The sequence below is a fragment of the Tachypleus tridentatus genome, unplaced genomic scaffold (genome assembly GCF_004210375.1).
Source record: "Tachypleus tridentatus isolate NWPU-2018 unplaced genomic scaffold, ASM421037v1 Hic_cluster_10, whole genome shotgun sequence".
NCBI lineage: Eukaryota > Metazoa > Arthropoda > Merostomata > Xiphosura > Limulidae > Tachypleus > Tachypleus tridentatus.
The window spans coordinates 17,532-35,000 of NW_027467778.1; the positions used below are offsets into that span (position 1 = coordinate 17,532).

The 17,469-nt window shown below is 53.6% G+C and overlaps 1 non-coding gene across 1 annotated transcript in view; it reads left to right on the forward strand.

Annotated features, from left to right (window-relative positions):
* The first annotated feature begins 16,050 nt into the window (after positions 1–16,050).
* Positions 16,051–17,469, forward strand: part of LOC143242125 (small subunit ribosomal RNA) — a 1,805-nt gene continuing 386 nt past the window's right edge. The window contains exon 1 of the ribosomal RNA XR_013022445.1: positions 16,051–17,469. This exon is cut by the window's right edge and continues 386 nt beyond it. This is a non-coding gene — a ribosomal RNA (small subunit ribosomal RNA).

Here is a 17,469-nt window from a genome sequence, read left to right on the forward strand (position 1 = left end):
TGGAACACGCTACGACGAGTTCGACGGTACTTAGGGTAGCCACGCGGAACTCTCCCGCATAAGCTCTCGCCTTTTACCGCACATAGAAAAGCCGTACTTTTGAGTAGTGATGGCATTAAATGTAGTTTCCTTCTATATATAGGGGGACTGGTGAGGCTTGACTGGAATCGACGATGGACGTGGCGTAAGCGTTATCGGCATGTCAGCAGGCTGTTGGCGGCAGGACTGTCGATTCGACTACCGGCACCCGCCGCCTACCGAGGTTATCGTCGGCATTTCGATTACCGGCTCCCGCCGAGTTCCCGCAGTTTCTTTCTGCCCTTCGGACAGATAGGCGGTGGAACACGCTACGACGAGTTCGACGGTACTTCGGGTACCCACGCGGAACTCTCCCGCATAAGCTCTCGCCTTTTACCGCACATAGAAAAGCCGTACTTTTGAGTAGTGATGGCATTAAATGTAGTTTCCTTCTATATATAGGGGACTGGTGAGCTTGACTGGAATCGACGATGGACGTGGCGTAAGCGTTATCGGCATGTCAGCAGGCTGTTGGCGGCAGGACTGTCGATTCGACTACCGGCACCCGCCGCCTACCGAGGTTATCGTCGGCATTTCGATTACCTGCTCCCGCCGAGTTCCCGCAGTTTCTTTCTGCCCTTCGGACAGATAGGCGGTGGAACACGCTACGACGAGTTCGACGGTACTTCGGGTAGCCACGCGGAACTCTCCCGCATAAGCTCTCGCCTTTACCGCACATAGAAAAGCCGTACTTTTGAGTAGTGATGGCATTAAATGTAGTTTCCTTCTATATATATAGGGGACTGGTGAGGCTTGACTGGAATCGACGATGGACGTAGCGTAAGCGTTATCGGCATGTCAGCAGGCTGTTGGCGGCAGGACTGTCGATTCGACTACCGGCACCCGCCGCCTACCGAGGTTATCGTCGGCATTTCGATTACCGGCTCCCGCCGAGTTCCCGCAGTTTCTTTCTGCCCTTCGGACAGATAGGCGGTGGAACACGCTACGACGAGTTCGACGGTACTTCGGGTACCCACGCGGAACTCTCCCGCATAAGCTCTCGCCTTTTACCGCACATAGAAAAGCCGTACTTTTGAGTAGTGATGGCATTAAATGTAGTTTCCTTCTATATATATAGGGGACTGGTGAGCTTGACTGGAATCGACGATGGACGTGGCGTAAGCGTTATCGGCATGTCAGCAGGCTGTTGGCGGCAGGACTGTCGATTCGACTACCGGCACCCGCCGCCTACCGAGGTTATCGTCGGCATTTCGATTACCGGCTCCCGCCGAGTTCCCGCAGTTTCTTTCTGCCCTTCGGACAGATAGGCGGTGGAACACGCTACGACGAGTTCGACGGTACTTAGGGTAGCCACGCGGAACTCTCCCGCATAAGCTCTCGCCTTTTACCGCACATAGAAAAGCCGTACTTTTGAGTAGTGATGGCATTAAATGTAGTTTCCTTCTATATATATAGGGGACTGGTGAGGCTTGACTGGAATCGACGATGGACGTAGCGTAAGCGTTATCGGCATGTCAGCAGGCTGTTGGCGGCAGGACTGTCGATTCGACTACCGGCACCCGCCGCCTACCGAGGTTATCGTCGGCATTTCGATTACCGGCTCCCGCCGAGTTCCCGCAGTTTCTTTCTGCCCTTCGGACAGATAGGCGTTGGAACACGCTACGACGAGTTCGACGGTACTTCGGGTACCCACGCGGAACTCTCCCGCATAAGCTCTCGCCTTTTACCGCACATAGAAAAGCCGTACTTTTGAGTAGTGATGGCATTAAATGTAGTTTCCTTCTATATATATAGGGGACTGGTGAGGCTTGACTGGAATCGACGATGGACGTGGCGTAAGCGTTATCGGCATGTCAGCAGGCTGTTGGCGGCAGGACTGGCGATTCGACTACCGGCACCCGCCGCCTACCGAGGTTATCGTCGGCATTTCGATTACCTGCTCCCGCCGAGTTCCCGCAGTTTCTTTCTGCCCTTCGGACAGATAGGCGGTGGAACACGCTACGACGAGTTCGACGGTACTTCAGGTACCCACGCGGAACTCTCCCGCATAAGCTCTCGCCTTTTACCGCACATAGAAAAGCCGTACTTTTGAGTAGTGATGGCATTAAATGTAGTTTCCTTCTATATATATAGGGACTGGTGAGGCTTGACTGGAATCGACGATGGACGTGGCGTAAGCGTTATCGGCATGTCAGCAGGCTGTTGGCGGCAGGACTGTCGATTCGACTACCGGCACCCGCCGCCTACCGAGGTTATCGTCGGCATTTCGATTACCGGCTCCCGCCGAGTTCCCCAGTTTCTTTCTGCCCTTCGGACAGATAGGCGGTGGAACACGCTACGACGAGTTCGACGGTACTTAGGGTAGCCACGCGGAACTCTCCCGCATAAGCTCTCGCCTTTTACCGCACATAGAAAAGCCGTACTTTTGAGTAGTGATGGCATTAAATGTAGTTTCCTTCTATATATATAGGGGACTGGTGAGGCTTGACTGGAATCGACGATGGACGTGGCGTAAGCGTTATCGGCATGTCAGCAGGCTGTTGGCGGCAGGACTGTCGATTCGACTACCGGCACCCGCCGCCTACCGAGGTTATCGTCGGCATTTCGATTACCGGCTCCCGCCGAGTTCCCGCAGTTTCTTTCTGCCCTTCGGACAGATAGGCGGTGGAACACGCTACGACGAGTTCGACGGTACTTCGGGTACCCACGCGGAACTCTCCCGCATAAGCTCTCGCCTTTACCGCACATAGAAAAGCCGTACTTTTGAGTAGTGATGGCATTAAATGTAGTTTCCTTCTATATATATAGGGGACTGGTGAGGCTTGACTGGAATCGACGATGGACGTGGCGTAAGCGTTATCGGCATGTCAGCAGGCTGTTGGCGGCAGGACTGGCGATTCGACTACCGGCACCCGCCGCCTACCGAGGTTATCGTCGGCATTTCGATTACCGGCTCCCGCCGAGTTCCGCAGTTTCTTTCTGCCCTTCGGACAGATAGGCGGTGGAACACGCTACGACGAGTTCGACGGCACTTAGGGTAGCCACGCGGAACTCTCCCGCATAAGCTCTCGCCTTTTACCGCACATAGAAAAGCCGTACTTTTGAGTAGTGATGGCATTAAATGTAGTTTCCTTCTATATATAGGGGACTGGTGAGGCTTGACTGGAATCGACGATGGACGTGGCGTAAGCGTTATCGGCATGTCAGCAGGCTGTTGGCGGCAGGACTGTCGATTCGACTACCGGCACCCGCCGCCTACCGAGGTTATCGTCGGCATTTCGATTACCGGCTCCCGCCGAGTTCCCGCAGTTTCTTTCTGCCCTTCGGACAGATAGGCGGTGGAACACGCTACGACGAGTTCGACGGTACTTCGGGTAGCCACGCGGAACTCTCCCGCATAAGCTCTCGCCTTTTACCGCACATAGAAAAGCCGTACTTTTGAGTAGTGATGGCATTAAATGTAGTTTCCTTCTATATATATAGGGGACTGGTGAGCTTGACTGGAATCGACGATGGACGTGGCGTAAGCGTTATCGGCATGACACCAGGCTGTTGGCGGCAGGACTGTCGATTCGACTACCGGCACCCGCCGCCTACCGAGGTTATCGTCGGCATTTCGATTACCGGCTCCCGCCGAGTTCCCGCAGTTTCTTTCTGCCCTTCGGACAGATAGGCGGTGGAACACGCTACGACGAGTTCGACGGCACTTAGGGTAGCCACGCGGAACTCTCCCGCATAAGCTCTCGCCTTTTACCGCACATAGAAAAGCCGTACTTTTGAGTAGTGATGGCATTAAATGTAGTTTCCTTCTATATATAGGGGACTGGTGAGGCTTGACTGGAATCGACGATGGACGTGGCGTAAGCGTTATCGGCATGACACCAGGCTGTTGGCGGCAGGACTGTCGATTCGACTACCGGCACCCGCCGCCTACCGAGGTTATCGTCGGCATTTCGATTACCGGCTCCCGCCGAGTTCCCGCAGTTTCTTTCTGCCCTTCGGACAGATAGGCGGTGGAACACGCTACGACGAGTTCGACGGTACTTCGGGTAGCCACGCGGAACTCTCCCGCATAAGCTCTCGCCTTTTACCGCACATAGAAAAGCCGTACTTTTGAGTAGTGATGGCATTAAATGTAGTTTCCTTCTATATATAGGGGACTGGTGAGCTTGACTGGAATCGACGATGGACGTGGCGTAAGCGTTATCGGCATGTCAGCAGGCTGTTGGCGGCAGGACTGTCGATTCGACTACCGGCACCCGCCGCCTACCGAGGTTATCGTCGGCATTTCGATTACCGGCTCCCGCCGAGTTCCCGCAGTTTCTTTCTGCCCTTCGGACAGATAGGCGGTGGAACACGCTACGACGAGTTCGACGGTACTTCGGGTACCCACGCGGAACTCTCCCGCATAAGCTCTCGCCTTTTACCGCACATAGAAAAGCCGTACTTTTGAGTAGTGATGGCATTAAATGTAGTTTCCTTCTATATATATAGGGGACTGGTGAGGCTTGACTGGAATCGACGATGGACGTGGCGTAAGCGTTATCGGCATGTCAGCAGGCTGTTGGCGGCAGGACTGTCGATTCGACTACCGGCACCCGCCGCCTACCGAGGTTATCGTCGGCATTTCGATTACCGGCTCCCGCCGAGTTCCCGCAGTTTCTTTCTGCCCTTCGGACAGATAGGCGGTGGAACACGCTACGACGAGTTCGACGGTACTTAGGGTACCCACGCGGAACTCTCCCGCATAAGCTCTCGCCTTTTACCGCACATAGAAAAGCCGTACTTTTGAGTAGTGATGGCATTAAATGTAGTTTCCTTCTATATATAGGGGACTGGTGAGGCTTGACTGGAATCGACGATGGACGTGGCGTAAGCGTTATCGGCATGTCAGCAGGCTGTTGGCGGCAGGACTGGCGATTCGACTACCGGCACCCGCCGCCTACCGAGGTTATCGTCGGCATTTCGATTACCTGCTCCCGCCGAGTTCCCGCAGTTTCTTTCTGCCCTTCGGACAGATAGGCGGTGGAACACGCTACGACGAGTTCGACGGTACTTCGGGTACCCACGCGGAACTCTCCCGCATAAGCTCTCGCCTTTACCGCACATAGAAAAGCCGTACTTTTGAGTAGTGATGGCATTAAATGTAGTTTCCTTCTATATATATAGGGGACTGGTGAGGCTTGACTGGAATCGACGATGGACGTGGCGTAAGCGTTATCGGCATGACAGCAGGCTGTTGGCGGCAGGACTGTCGATTCGACTACCGGCACCCGCCGCCTACCGAGGTTATCGTCGGCATTTCGATTACCGGCTCCCGCCGAGTTCCCGCAGTTTCTTTCTGCCCTTCGGACAGATAGGCGGTGGAACACGCTACGACGAGTTCGACGGTACTTCAGGTACCCACGCGGAACTCTCCCGCATAAGCTCTCGCCTTTTACCGCACATAGAAAAGCCGTACTTTTGAGTAGTGATGGCATTAAATGTAGTTTCCTTCTATATATAGGGGACTGGTGAGGCTTGACTGGAATCGACGATGGACGTGGCGTAAGCGTTATCGGCATGACAGCAGGCTGTTGGCGGCAGGACTGTCGATTCGACTACCGGCACCCGCCGCCTACCGAGGTTATCGTCGGCATTTCGATTACCGGCTCCCGCCGAGTTCCCGCAGTTTCTTTCTGCCCTTCGGACAGATAGGCGGTGGAACACGCTACGACGAGTTCGACGGCACTTAGGGTAGCCACGCGGAACTCTCCCGCATAAGCTCTCGCCTTTTACCGCACAGAAAAGCCGTACTTTTGAGTAGTGATGGCATTAAATGTAGTTTCCTTCTATATATATAGGGGACTGGTGAGGCTTGACTGGAATCGACGATGGACGTGGCGTAAGCGTTATCGGCATGACAGCAGGCTGTTGGCGGCAGGACTGTCGATTCGACTACCGGCACCCGCCGCCTACCGAGGTTATCGTCGGCATTTCGATTACCGGCTCCCGCCGAGTTCCCGCAGTTTCTTTCTGCCCTTCGGACAGATAGGCGGTGGAACACGCTACGACGAGTTCGACGGTACTTCGGGTACCCACGCGGAACTCTCCCGCATAAGCTCTCGCCTTTTACCGCACATAGAAAAGCCGTACTTTTGAGTAGTGATGGCATTAAATGTAGTTTCCTTCTATATATATAGGGGACTGGTGAGGCTTGACTGGAATCGACGATGGACGTGGCGTAAGCGTTATCGGCATGTCAGCAGGCTGTTGGCGGCAGGACTGTCGATTCGACTACCGGCACCCGCCGCCTACCGAGGTTATCGTCGGCATTTCGATTACCGGCTCCCGCCGAGTTCCCGCAGTTTCTTTCTGCCCTTCGGACAGATAGGCGGTGGAACACGCTACGACGAGTTCGACGGTACTTAGGGTACCCACGCGGAACTCTCCCGCATAAGCTCTCGCCTTTTACCGCACATAGAAAAGCCGTACTTTTGAGTAGTGATGGCATTAAATGTAGTTTCCTTCTATATATAGGGGACTGGTGAGGCTTGACTGGAATCGACGATGGACGTGGCGTAAGCGTTATCGGCATGTCAGCAGGCTGTTGGCGGCAGGACTGTCGATTCGACTACCGGCACCCGCCGCCTACCGAGGTTATCGTCGGCATTTCGATTACCGGCTCCCGCCGAGTTCCCGCAGTTTCTTTCTGCCCTTCGGACAGATAGGCGGTGGAACACGCTACGACGAGTTCGACGGTACTTAGGGTAGCCACGCGGAACTCTCCCGCATAAGCTCTCGCCTTTACCGCACATAGAAAAGCCGTACTTTTGAGTAGTGATGGCATTAAATGTAGTTTCCTTCTATATATAGGGGACTGGTGAGGCTTGACTGGAATCGACGATGGACGTGGCGTAAGCGTTATCGGCATGTCAGCAGGCTGTTGGCGGCAGGACTGTCGATTCGACTACCGGCACCCGCCGCCTACCGAGGTTATCGTCGGCATTTCGATTACCGGCTCCCGCCGAGTTCCGCAGTTTCTTTCTGCCCTTCGGACAGATAGGCGGTGGAACACGCTACGACGAGTTCGACGGCACTTAGGGTAGCCACGCGGAACTCTCCCGCATAAGCTCTCGCCTTTTACCGCACATAGAAAAGCCGTACTTTTGAGTAGTGATGGCATTAAATGTAGTTTCCTTCTATATATAGGGGACTGGTGAGGCTTGACTGGAATCGACGATGGACGTGGCGTAAGCGTTATCGGCATGACAGCAGGCTGTTGGCGGCAGGACTGTCGATTCGACTACCGGCACCCGCCGCCTACCGAGGTTATCGTCGGCATTTCGATTACCGGCTCCCGCCGAGTTCCCGCAGTTTCTTTCTGCCCTTCGGACAGATAGGCGGTGGAACACGCTACGACGAGTTCGACGGTACTTAGGGTAGCCACGCGGAACTCTCCCGCATAAGCTCTCGCCTTTACCGCACATAGAAAAGCCGTACTTTTGAGTAGTGATGGCATTAAATGTAGTTTCCTTCTATATATAGGGGACTGGTGAGGCTTGACTGGAATCGACGATGGACGTGGCGTAAGCGTTATCGGCATGTCAGCAGGCTGTTGGCGGCAGGACTGTCGATTCGACTACCGGCACCCGCCGCCTACCGAGGTTATCGTCGGCATTTCGATTACCGGCTCCCGCCGAGTTCCCGCAGTTTCTTTCTGCCCTTCGGACAGATAGGCGGTGGAACACGCTACGACGAGTTCGACGGTACTTCGGGTAGCCACGCGGAACTCTCCCGCATAAGCTCTCGCCTTTTACCGCACATAGAAAAGCCGTACTTTTGAGTAGTGATGGCATTAAATGTAGTTTCCTTCTATATATATAGGGGACTGGTGAGGCTTGACTGGAATCGACGATGGACGTGGCGTAAGCGTTATCGGCATGTCAGCAGGCTGTTGGCGGCAGGACTGTCGATTCGACTACCGGCACCCGCCGCCTACCGAGGTTATCGTCGGCATTTCGATTACCGGCTCCCGCCGAGTTCCCGCAGTTTCTTTCTGCCCTTCGGACAGATAGGCGGTGGAACACGCTACGACGAGTTCGACGGTACTTCGGGTACCCACGCGGAACTCTCCCGCATAAGCTCTCGCCTTTTACCGCACATAGAAAAGCCGTACTTTTGAGTAGTGATGGCATTAAATGTAGTTTCCTTCTATATATAGGGGACTGGTGAGCTTGACTGGAATCGACGATGGACGTGGCGTAAGCGTTATCGGCATGTCAGCAGGCTGTTGGCGGCAGGACTGTCGATTCGACTACCGGCACCCGCCGCCTACCGAGGTTATCGTCGGCATTTCGATTACCGGCTCCCGCCGAGTTCCCGCAGTTTCTTTCTGCCCTTCGGACAGATTGGCGGTGGAACACGCTACGACGAGTTCGACGGTACTTCGGGTACCCACGCGGAACTCTCCCGCATAAGCTCTCGCCTTTACCGCACATAGAAAAGCCGTACTTTTGAGTAGTGATGGCATTAAATGTAGTTTCCTTCTATATATATAGGGGACTGGTGAGGCTTGACTGGAATCGACGATGGACGTGGCGTAAGCGTTATCGGCATGTCAGCAGGCTGTTGGCGGCAGGACTGTCGATTCGACTACCGGCACCCGCCGCCTACCGAGGTTATCGTCGGCATTTCGATTACCGGCTCCCGCCGAGTTCCCGCAGTTTCTTTCTGCCCTTCGGACAGATTGGCGGTGGAACACGCTACGACGAGTTCGACGGTACTTAGGGTAGCCACGCGGAACTCTCCCGCATAAGCTCTCGCCTTTTACCGCACATAGAAAAGCCGTACTTTTGAGTAGTGATGGCATTAAATGTAGTTTCCTTCTATATATATAGGGGACTGGTGAGCTTGACTGGAATCGACGATGGACGTGGCGTAAGCGTTATCGGCATGTCAGCAGGCTGTTGGCGGCAGGACTGTCGATTCGACTACCGGCACCCGCCGCCTACCGAGGTTATCGTCGGCATTTCGATTACCGGCTCCCGCCGAGTTCCCGCAGTTTCTTTCTGCCCTTCGGACAGATTGGCGGTGGAACACGCTACGACGAGTTCGACGGTACTTAGGGTAGCCACGCGGAACTCTCCCGCATAAGCTCTCGCCTTTTACCGCACATAGAAAAGCCGTACTTTTGAGTAGTGATGGCATTAAATGTAGTTTCCTTCTATATATAGGGGACTGGTGAGGCTTGACTGGAATCGACGATGGACGTGGCGTAAGCGTTATCGGCATGTCAGCAGGCTGTTGGCGGCAGGACTGTCGATTCGACTACCGGCACCCGCCGCCTACCGAGGTTATCGTCGGCATTTCGATTACCGGCTCCCGCCGAGTTCCCGCAGTTTCTTTCTGCCCTTCGGACAGATAGGCGGTGGAACACGCTACGACGAGTTCGACGGTACTTCGGGTACCACGCGGAACTCTCCCGCATAAGCTCTCGCCTTTACCGCACATAGAAAAGCCGTACTTTTGAGTAGTGATGGCATTAAATGTAGTTTCCTTCTATATATAGGGGACTGGTGAGGCTTGACTGGAATCGACGATGGACGTGGCGTAAGCGTTATCGGCATGTCAGCAGTCTGTTGGCGGCAGGACTGTCGATTCGACTACCGGCACCCGCCGCCTACCGAGGTTATCGTCGGCATTTCGATTACCGGCTCCCGCCGAGTTCCGCAGTTTCTTTCTGCCCTTCGGACAGATAGGCGGTGGAACACGCTACGACGAGTTCGACGGCACTTAGGGTAGCCACGCGGAACTCTCCCGCATAAGCTCTCGCCTTTTACCGCACATAGAAAAGCCGTACTTTTGAGTAGTGATGGCATTAAATGTAGTTTCCTTCTATATATAGGGGACTGGTGAGGCTTGACTGGAATCGACGATGGACGTGGCGTAAGCGTTATCGGCATGTCAGCAGGCTGTTGGCGGCAGGACTGTCGATTCGACTACCGGCACCCGCCGCCTACCGAGGTTATCGTCGGCATTTCGATTACCGGCTCCCGCCGAGTTCCCGCAGTTTCTTTCTGCCCTTCGGACAGATAGGCGGTGGAACACGCTACGACGAGTTCGACGGCACTTAGGGTAGCCACGCGGAACTCTCCCGCATAAGCTCTCGCCTTTACCGCACATAGAAAAGCCGTACTTTTGAGTAGTGATGGCATTAAATGTAGTTTCCTTCTATATATAGGGGACTGGTGAGCTTGACTGGAATCGACGATGGACGTGGCGTAAGCGTTATCGGCATGACAGCAGGCTGTTGGCGGCAGGACTGTCGATTCGACTACCGGCACCCGCCGCCTACCGAGGTTATCGTCGGCATTTCGATTACCGGCTCCCGCCGAGTTCCCGCAGTTTCTTTCTGCCCTTCGGACAGATAGGCGGTGGAACACGCTACGACGAGTTCGACGGCACTTAGGGTAGCCACGCGGAACTCTCCCGCATAAGCTCTCGCCTTTTACCGCACATAGAAAAGCCGTACTTTTGAGTAGTGATGGCATTAAATGTAGTTTCCTTCTATATATAGGGGACTGGTGAGGCTTGACTGGAATCGACGATGGACGTGGCGTAAGCGTTATCGGCATGTCAGCAGGCTGTTGGCGGCAGGACTGTCGATTCGACTACCGGCACCCGCCGCCTACCGAGGTTATCGTCGGCATTTCGATTACCGGCTCCCGCCGAGTTCCCGCAGTTTCTTTCTGCCCTTCGGACAGATAGGCGGTGGAACACGCTACGACGAGTTCGACGGTACTTCGGGTACCCACGCGGAACTCTCCCGCATAAGCTCTCGCCTTTACCGCACATAGAAAAGCCGTACTTTTGAGTAGTGATGGCATTAAATGTAGTTTCCTTCTATATATAGGGGACTGGTGAGGCTTGACTGGAATCGACGATGGACGTGGCGTAAGCGTTATCGGCATGTCAGCAGGCTGTTGGCGGCAGGACTGTCGATTCGACTACCGGCACCCGCCGCCTACCGAGGTTATCGTCGGCATTTCGATTACCGGCTCCCGCCGAGTTCCCGCAGTTTCTTTCTGCCCTTCGGACAGATAGGCGGTGGAACACGCTACGACGAGTTCGACGGCACTTAGGGTAGCCACGCGGAACTCTCCCGCATAAGCTCTCGCCTTTACCGCACATAGAAAAGCCGTACTTTTGAGTAGTGATGGCATTAAATGTAGTTTCCTTCTATATATAGGGGACTGGTGAGGCTTGACTGGAATCGACGATGGACGTGGCGTAGCGTAATCGCGTTGTTGGCGGCAGGACTGTCGATTCGACTACCGGCACCCGCCGCCTACCGAGGTTATCGTCGGCATTTCGATTACCGGCTCCCGCCGAGTTCCCGCAGTTTCTTTCTGCCCTTCGGACAGATAGGCGGTGGAACACGCTACGACGAGTTCGACGGCACTCAGGGTAGCCACGCGGAACTCTCCCGCATAAGCTCTCGCCTTTTACCGCACATAGAAAAGCCGTACTTTTGAGTAGTGATGGCATTAAATGTAGTTTCCTTCTATATATATAGGGGACTGGTGAGGCTTGACTGGAATCGACGATGGACGTGGCGTAAGCGTTATCGGCATGTCAGCAGGCTGTTGGCGGCAGGACTGTGGATTCGACTACCGGCACCCGCCGCCTACCGAGGTTATCGTCGGCATTTCGATTACATGCTCCCGCCGAGTTCCCGCAGTTTCTTTCTGCCCTTCGGACAGATAGCCTGTGGAACACGCTACGACGAGTTCGACGGCACTTCAGGGTAGCCACGCGGAACTCTCCCGCATAAGCTCTCGCCTTTTACCGCACATAGAAAAGCCGTACTTTTGAGTAGTGATGGCATTAAATGTAGTTTCCTTCTATATATAGGGGACTGGTGAGGCTTGACTGGAATCGACGATGGACGTGGCGTAAGCGTTATCGGCATGACACCAGGCTGTTGGCGGCAGGACTGGCGATTCGACTACCAGCACCCGCCGCCTACCGAGGTTTTCGTCGGCATTTCGATTACATGTTCCCGCCGAGTTCCCGCAGTTTCTTTCTTCCCTTCGGACAGATAGGCGGTGGAACACGCTACGACGAGTTCGACGGTACTTCGGGTACCCACGCGGAACTCTCCCGCATAAGCTCTCGCCTTTTACCGCACATAGAAAAGCCGTACTTTTGAGTAGTGATGGCATTAAATGTAGTTTCCTTCTATATATATAGGGGACTGGTGAGGCTTGACTGGAATCGACGATAAACGTGGCGTAAGCGTTATCGGCATGACACCAGGCTGTTGGCGGCAAAACTGGCGATTCGACTACCGGCACCCGCCGCATACCGAGGTTTTTTGTCGGCATTTCGATCACATGCTCCCGCCGAGTTCCCGCAGTTTCTTTCTTCCCTTCGGAAGATAGCCAGTGGAATACGCTACGACGAGTTCGACGGCACTTAGGGTAGCCACGCGGAACTCTCCCGCATAAGCTCTCGCCTTTTACCGCACATAAAAAAGCCGTACTTTTGAGTAGTGATGGCATTAAATGTAGTTTCCTTCTATATATATGGGGGATTGGTGAGCTTCACTGGCATCGACGATGGACGTAGCCAGGGGTGTTGGCGGCTGAATTGCTGGTTGTCTGTGCGGGAGCTACCCGTAGTCATTGCGGCAAGGGTTCGGGCTGTTGGCGGGGAAACCTTCGGTTTGACGTCCCTCGAGTCTCCCGATGGACTATCGTTCAAACGTTGCCGCCGACTAACCCCAGTGGCCTCATTGCCTTTAGGGGAGATTCGCGATCGATCACGCGACGCGTCCGTTGGCGGGGTTGTGGAGGACGATGCGGACACTGCCCGCGTAGTTTTAGGACGTTACGTTTACCTTTTCGCTCAAAACTGAGGACCAATTTGACGCAACTCAGGGTTGCGATGCGGAACTTTGCCCGCATAGGCTCTCGCCTTTTACCGCACTTTCAAAAGCCGTACTAATGGGTTCTGATGGCATTAAATGTAGTTTCCTTCTATATATAGGGAGCATAGTCTGTCTGAGACGGACTTCAAAGGAGGACGGCTTTAAGAAATTTTCTCCCGTATAGAGTGATGAAAAAGACGGCATGGATGTGAGGCGAGTTCGGTGAAATTTGGAAAGTGGGAGGAAATGGCAAAATCAGTTTGATAGTTAGAAACGTTGTTTTCAGCGTTCATTTTCACCACTTTTCACTCAAAACTGAGGACCAATTTGACGCAACTCAGGGTTGCGTGCGGAACTTGCCCGCATAGGCAATCGCCGTTTACCGCACTTTCAAATGCCGTACTAATGGGTTCTGATGGCATTAAATGTAGTTTCCTTCTCTATATAGGGGCATAGTCTGTCTGAGACGGACCTGAAAGGGAGTACGACTTTAAGAAATTTTCTCCCGTATAGAGTGATGCCAAAGACGGCATGGATGTGAGGAGAGTTCGGTGAAATTTGAAAAGTGGGAGGAAATGGCAAAATCAGTTTGATAGTTAGAAACGTTGTTTTCAGCGTTCATTTTCACCACTTTTCACTCAAAACTGAGGACCAATTTGACGCAACTCAGGGTTGCGATGCGGAACTTGCCCGCATAGGCTCTCGCCGTTTACCGCACTTTCAAATGCCGTACTAATGGGTTCTGATGGCATTAAATGTAGTTTCCTTCTCTCTATAGGGGGGCATAGTCTGTCTGAGACGGACCTGAAAGGGAGTACGACTTTAAGAAATTTTCCCGTGATAGAGATGCCCGTATAGAGTGATGCCAAAGACGGCATGGATGTGAGGCGAGTTCGGTGAAATTTGGAAAGTGGGAGGAAATGGCAAAATCAGTTTGATAGTTTGAAACGTTGTTTTCAGCGTTCATTTTCACCACTTTTTTCACTCAAAACTGAGGACCAATTTGACGCAACTCAGGGTAGCGATGCGGAACTATTCCGCGGTCCCTCGCCTTTACCGCACTTTCAAATGCCGAACTAATGGGTTCTGCATGGCATTAAATTTAGCTTTTCAAACCTCGGTGGAAGGGTTCCTGTCGTAAAATATATGGGTGACTGTTTCCCTTTCCCTCTCGGTCCGAGCGGGGATAAAAGCAGTACGTGCGTTCGACCGCACGCCTACGAGTTAATCCGAGCGATTAGCCGGTCTCAGTCAGAGACACACGGGATGCTGGACCCGCAGCGTGCTCTGCACGAGTCGTTGAATTTCAGCTTGTCAAACCAAGGGTCCGAGCGGCCCTTCCCTTTCACGGGGCATGTTATTTACGGTGACTGTTTCCCTTTCCCTCTCGGTCCGAGCGGGGATAAAAGCAGTACGTGCGTTCGACCGCACGCCTACGAGTTAATCCGAGCGATTAGCCGGTCTCAGTCAGAGACACACGGGATGCTGGACCCGCAGCGTGCTCTGCACGAGCCGTTGAATTTCAGCATGTCAAACCAAGGGTCCGAGCGGCTCTTCCCTTTCACGGGGCACGTCAACAACGGTGACTGTTTCCCTTTCCCTCTCGGTCCGAGCGGGGATAAAAGCAGTACGTGCGTTCGACCGCACGCCTACGAGTTAATCCGAGCGATTAGCCGGTCTCAGTCAGAGACACACGGGATGCTGGACCCGCAGCGTGCTCTGCACGAGTCGTTGAATTTCAGCTTGTCAAACCAAGGGTCCGAGCGGCCCTTCCCTTTCACGGGGCATGTTATTTACGGTGACTGTTTCCCTTTCCCTCTCGGTCCGAGCGGGGATAAAAGCAGTACGTGCGTTCGACCGCACGCCTACGAGTTAATCCGAGCGATTAGCCGGTCTCAGTCAGAGACACACGGGATGCTGGACCCGCAGCGTGCTCTGCACGAGCCGTTGAATTTCAGCATGTCAAACCAAGGGTCCGAGCGGCTCTTCCCTTTCACGGGGCACGTGAACAACGGTGACTGTTTCCCTTTCCCTCTCGGTCCGAGCGGGGATAAAAGCAGTACGTGCGTTCGACCGCACGCCTACGAGTTAATCCGAGCGATTAGCCGGTCTCAGTCAGAGACACACGGGATGCTGGACCCGCAGCGTGCTCTGCACGAGTCGTTGAATTTCAGCATGTCAAACCAAGGGTCCGAGCGGCTCTTCCCTTTCACGGGGCACGTGAACAACGGTGACTGTTTCCCTTTCCCTCTCGGTCCGAGCGGGGATAAAAGCAGTACGTGCGTTCGACCGCACGCCTACGAGTTAATCCGAGCGATTAGCCGGTCTCAGTCAGAGACACACGGGATGCTGGACCCGCAGCGTGCTCTGCACGAGCCGTTGAATTTCAGCATGTCAAACCAAGGGTCCGAGCGGCTCTTCCCTTTCACGGGGCACGTGAACAACGGTGACTGTTTCCCTTTCCCTCTCGGTCCGAGCGGGGATAAAAGCAGTACGTGCGTTCGACCGCACGCCTACGAGTTAATCCGAGCGATTAGCCGGTCTCAGTCAGAGACACAAGGGATGCTGGACCCGCAGCGTGCTCTGCACGAGCCGTTGAATTTCAGCTTGTCAAACCAAGGGTCCGAGCGGCCCTTCCCTTTCACGGGGCACGTCAATAACGGTGACTGTTTCCCTTTCCTCTCGGTCCGAGCGGGGATAAAAGCAGTACGTGCGTTCGACCGCACGCGTACGAGTTAATCCGAGCGATTAACGATTGTCTTTGTTACGAAAGACGTTCTGTTCCCACTGCTGATGCGACGAGTTTCGGGTAACCATGCCGAGACATCGGAATATGCATCATTTTCGATATAGCTTAGTGTGGGTTGAGCTGTCCTCCGAAGGTCGGTTCTTCCTGATACGCCCTAGTTTGTTTCGTTTTATCGGAACTGTTGTTTTGGAGAACTCGTACTCTAGAGTGTGTAAGAGGTCTGTCTCGTGATTGGTGACACGAAGTAGACAGAGAACGGCAGGCGTGTATCTAGCCACGCGTCTGCCGATTCGAGAGTGGTGTTTCTACTCGCCGTTGGAGCGGGTGGCTTGCACCGAACGAGAAAAGATACCTGGTTGATCCTGCCAGTAGTCATATGCTTGTCTCAAAGATTAAGCCATGCATGTCTAAGTACATGCCGAAATAAGGTGAAACCGCGAATGGCTCATTATCCAGCCGTTGTTCCTTAGATCGTACTTTCCTACTTGGATAACTGTGGTAATTCTAGAGCTAATACATGCAACAAAGCTCCGACCTCACGGGACGAGCGCATTTATTAGACCAAGACCAATCGGACCTCGGTCCGCAAATGATGGTGACTCTGGATAACTTTTGGCTGATCGCACGGTCTAGCACCGGCGACGCATCTTTCAAGTGTCTGCCTTATCAACTGTCGATGGTAGGTTATGCGCCTACCATGGTCGTAACGGGTAACGGGGAATCAGGGTTCGATTCCGGAGAGGGAGCCTGAGAAACGGCTACCACATCCAAGGAAGGCAGCAGGCGCGCAAATTACCCACTCCCAGAACGGGGAGGTAGTGACGAAAATAACGATACGGGACTCTATCGAGGCCCCGTAATTGGAATGAGTACACTCTAAATCCTTTAACGAGGATCTATTGGAGGGCAAGTCTGGTGCCAGCAGCCGCGGTAATTCCAGCTCCAATAGCGTATATTAAAGTTGTTGCGGTTAAAAAGCTCGTAGTTGGATCTCAGTTCTAGACAGGGGGTCCGCTTTGGCGGTTACTTCCTGGCCTAAACATCCTGCCGGTTTTCCCTCGGTGCCCTTGATTGAGTGTCTTGGGTGGCCGGCAAGTTTACTTTGAAAAAATTAGAGTGCTCAAAGCAGGCGAAACGCCTGAATAATGGTGCATGGAATAATGGAATAGGACCTCGGTTCTATTTTGTTGGTTTTCGGAACACGAGGTAATGATTAAGAGGGACAGACGGGGCATTCGTATTGCGACGCTAGAGGTGAAATTCTTGGACCGTCGCAAGACGAACTACTGCGAAAGCATTTGCCAAGAATGTTTTCATTAATCAAGAACGAAAGTTAGAGGTTCGAAGGCGATCAGATACCGCCCTAGTTCTAACCATAAACGATGCCAACCAGCGATCCGCCTGAGTTCCTCAAACGACTCGGCGGGCAGCTTCCGGGAAACCAAAGTGTTTGGGTTCCGGGGGAAGTATGGTTGCAAAGCTGAAACTTAAAGGAATTGACGGAAGGGCACCACCAGGAGTGGAGCCTGCGGCTTAATTTGACTCAACACGGGGAAACTCACCCGGCCCGGACACTGGAAGGATTGACAGATTAAGAGCTCTTTCTTGATTCAGTGGGTGGTGGTGCATGGCCGTTCTTAGTTGGTGGAGCGATTTGTCTGGTTAATTCCGATAACGAACGAGACTCTAGCCTATTAAATAGACGACTGATCACACGTGTCGGTCGATCTTCTTAGAGGGACAAGCGGCGTTTAGCCGCACGAGACAG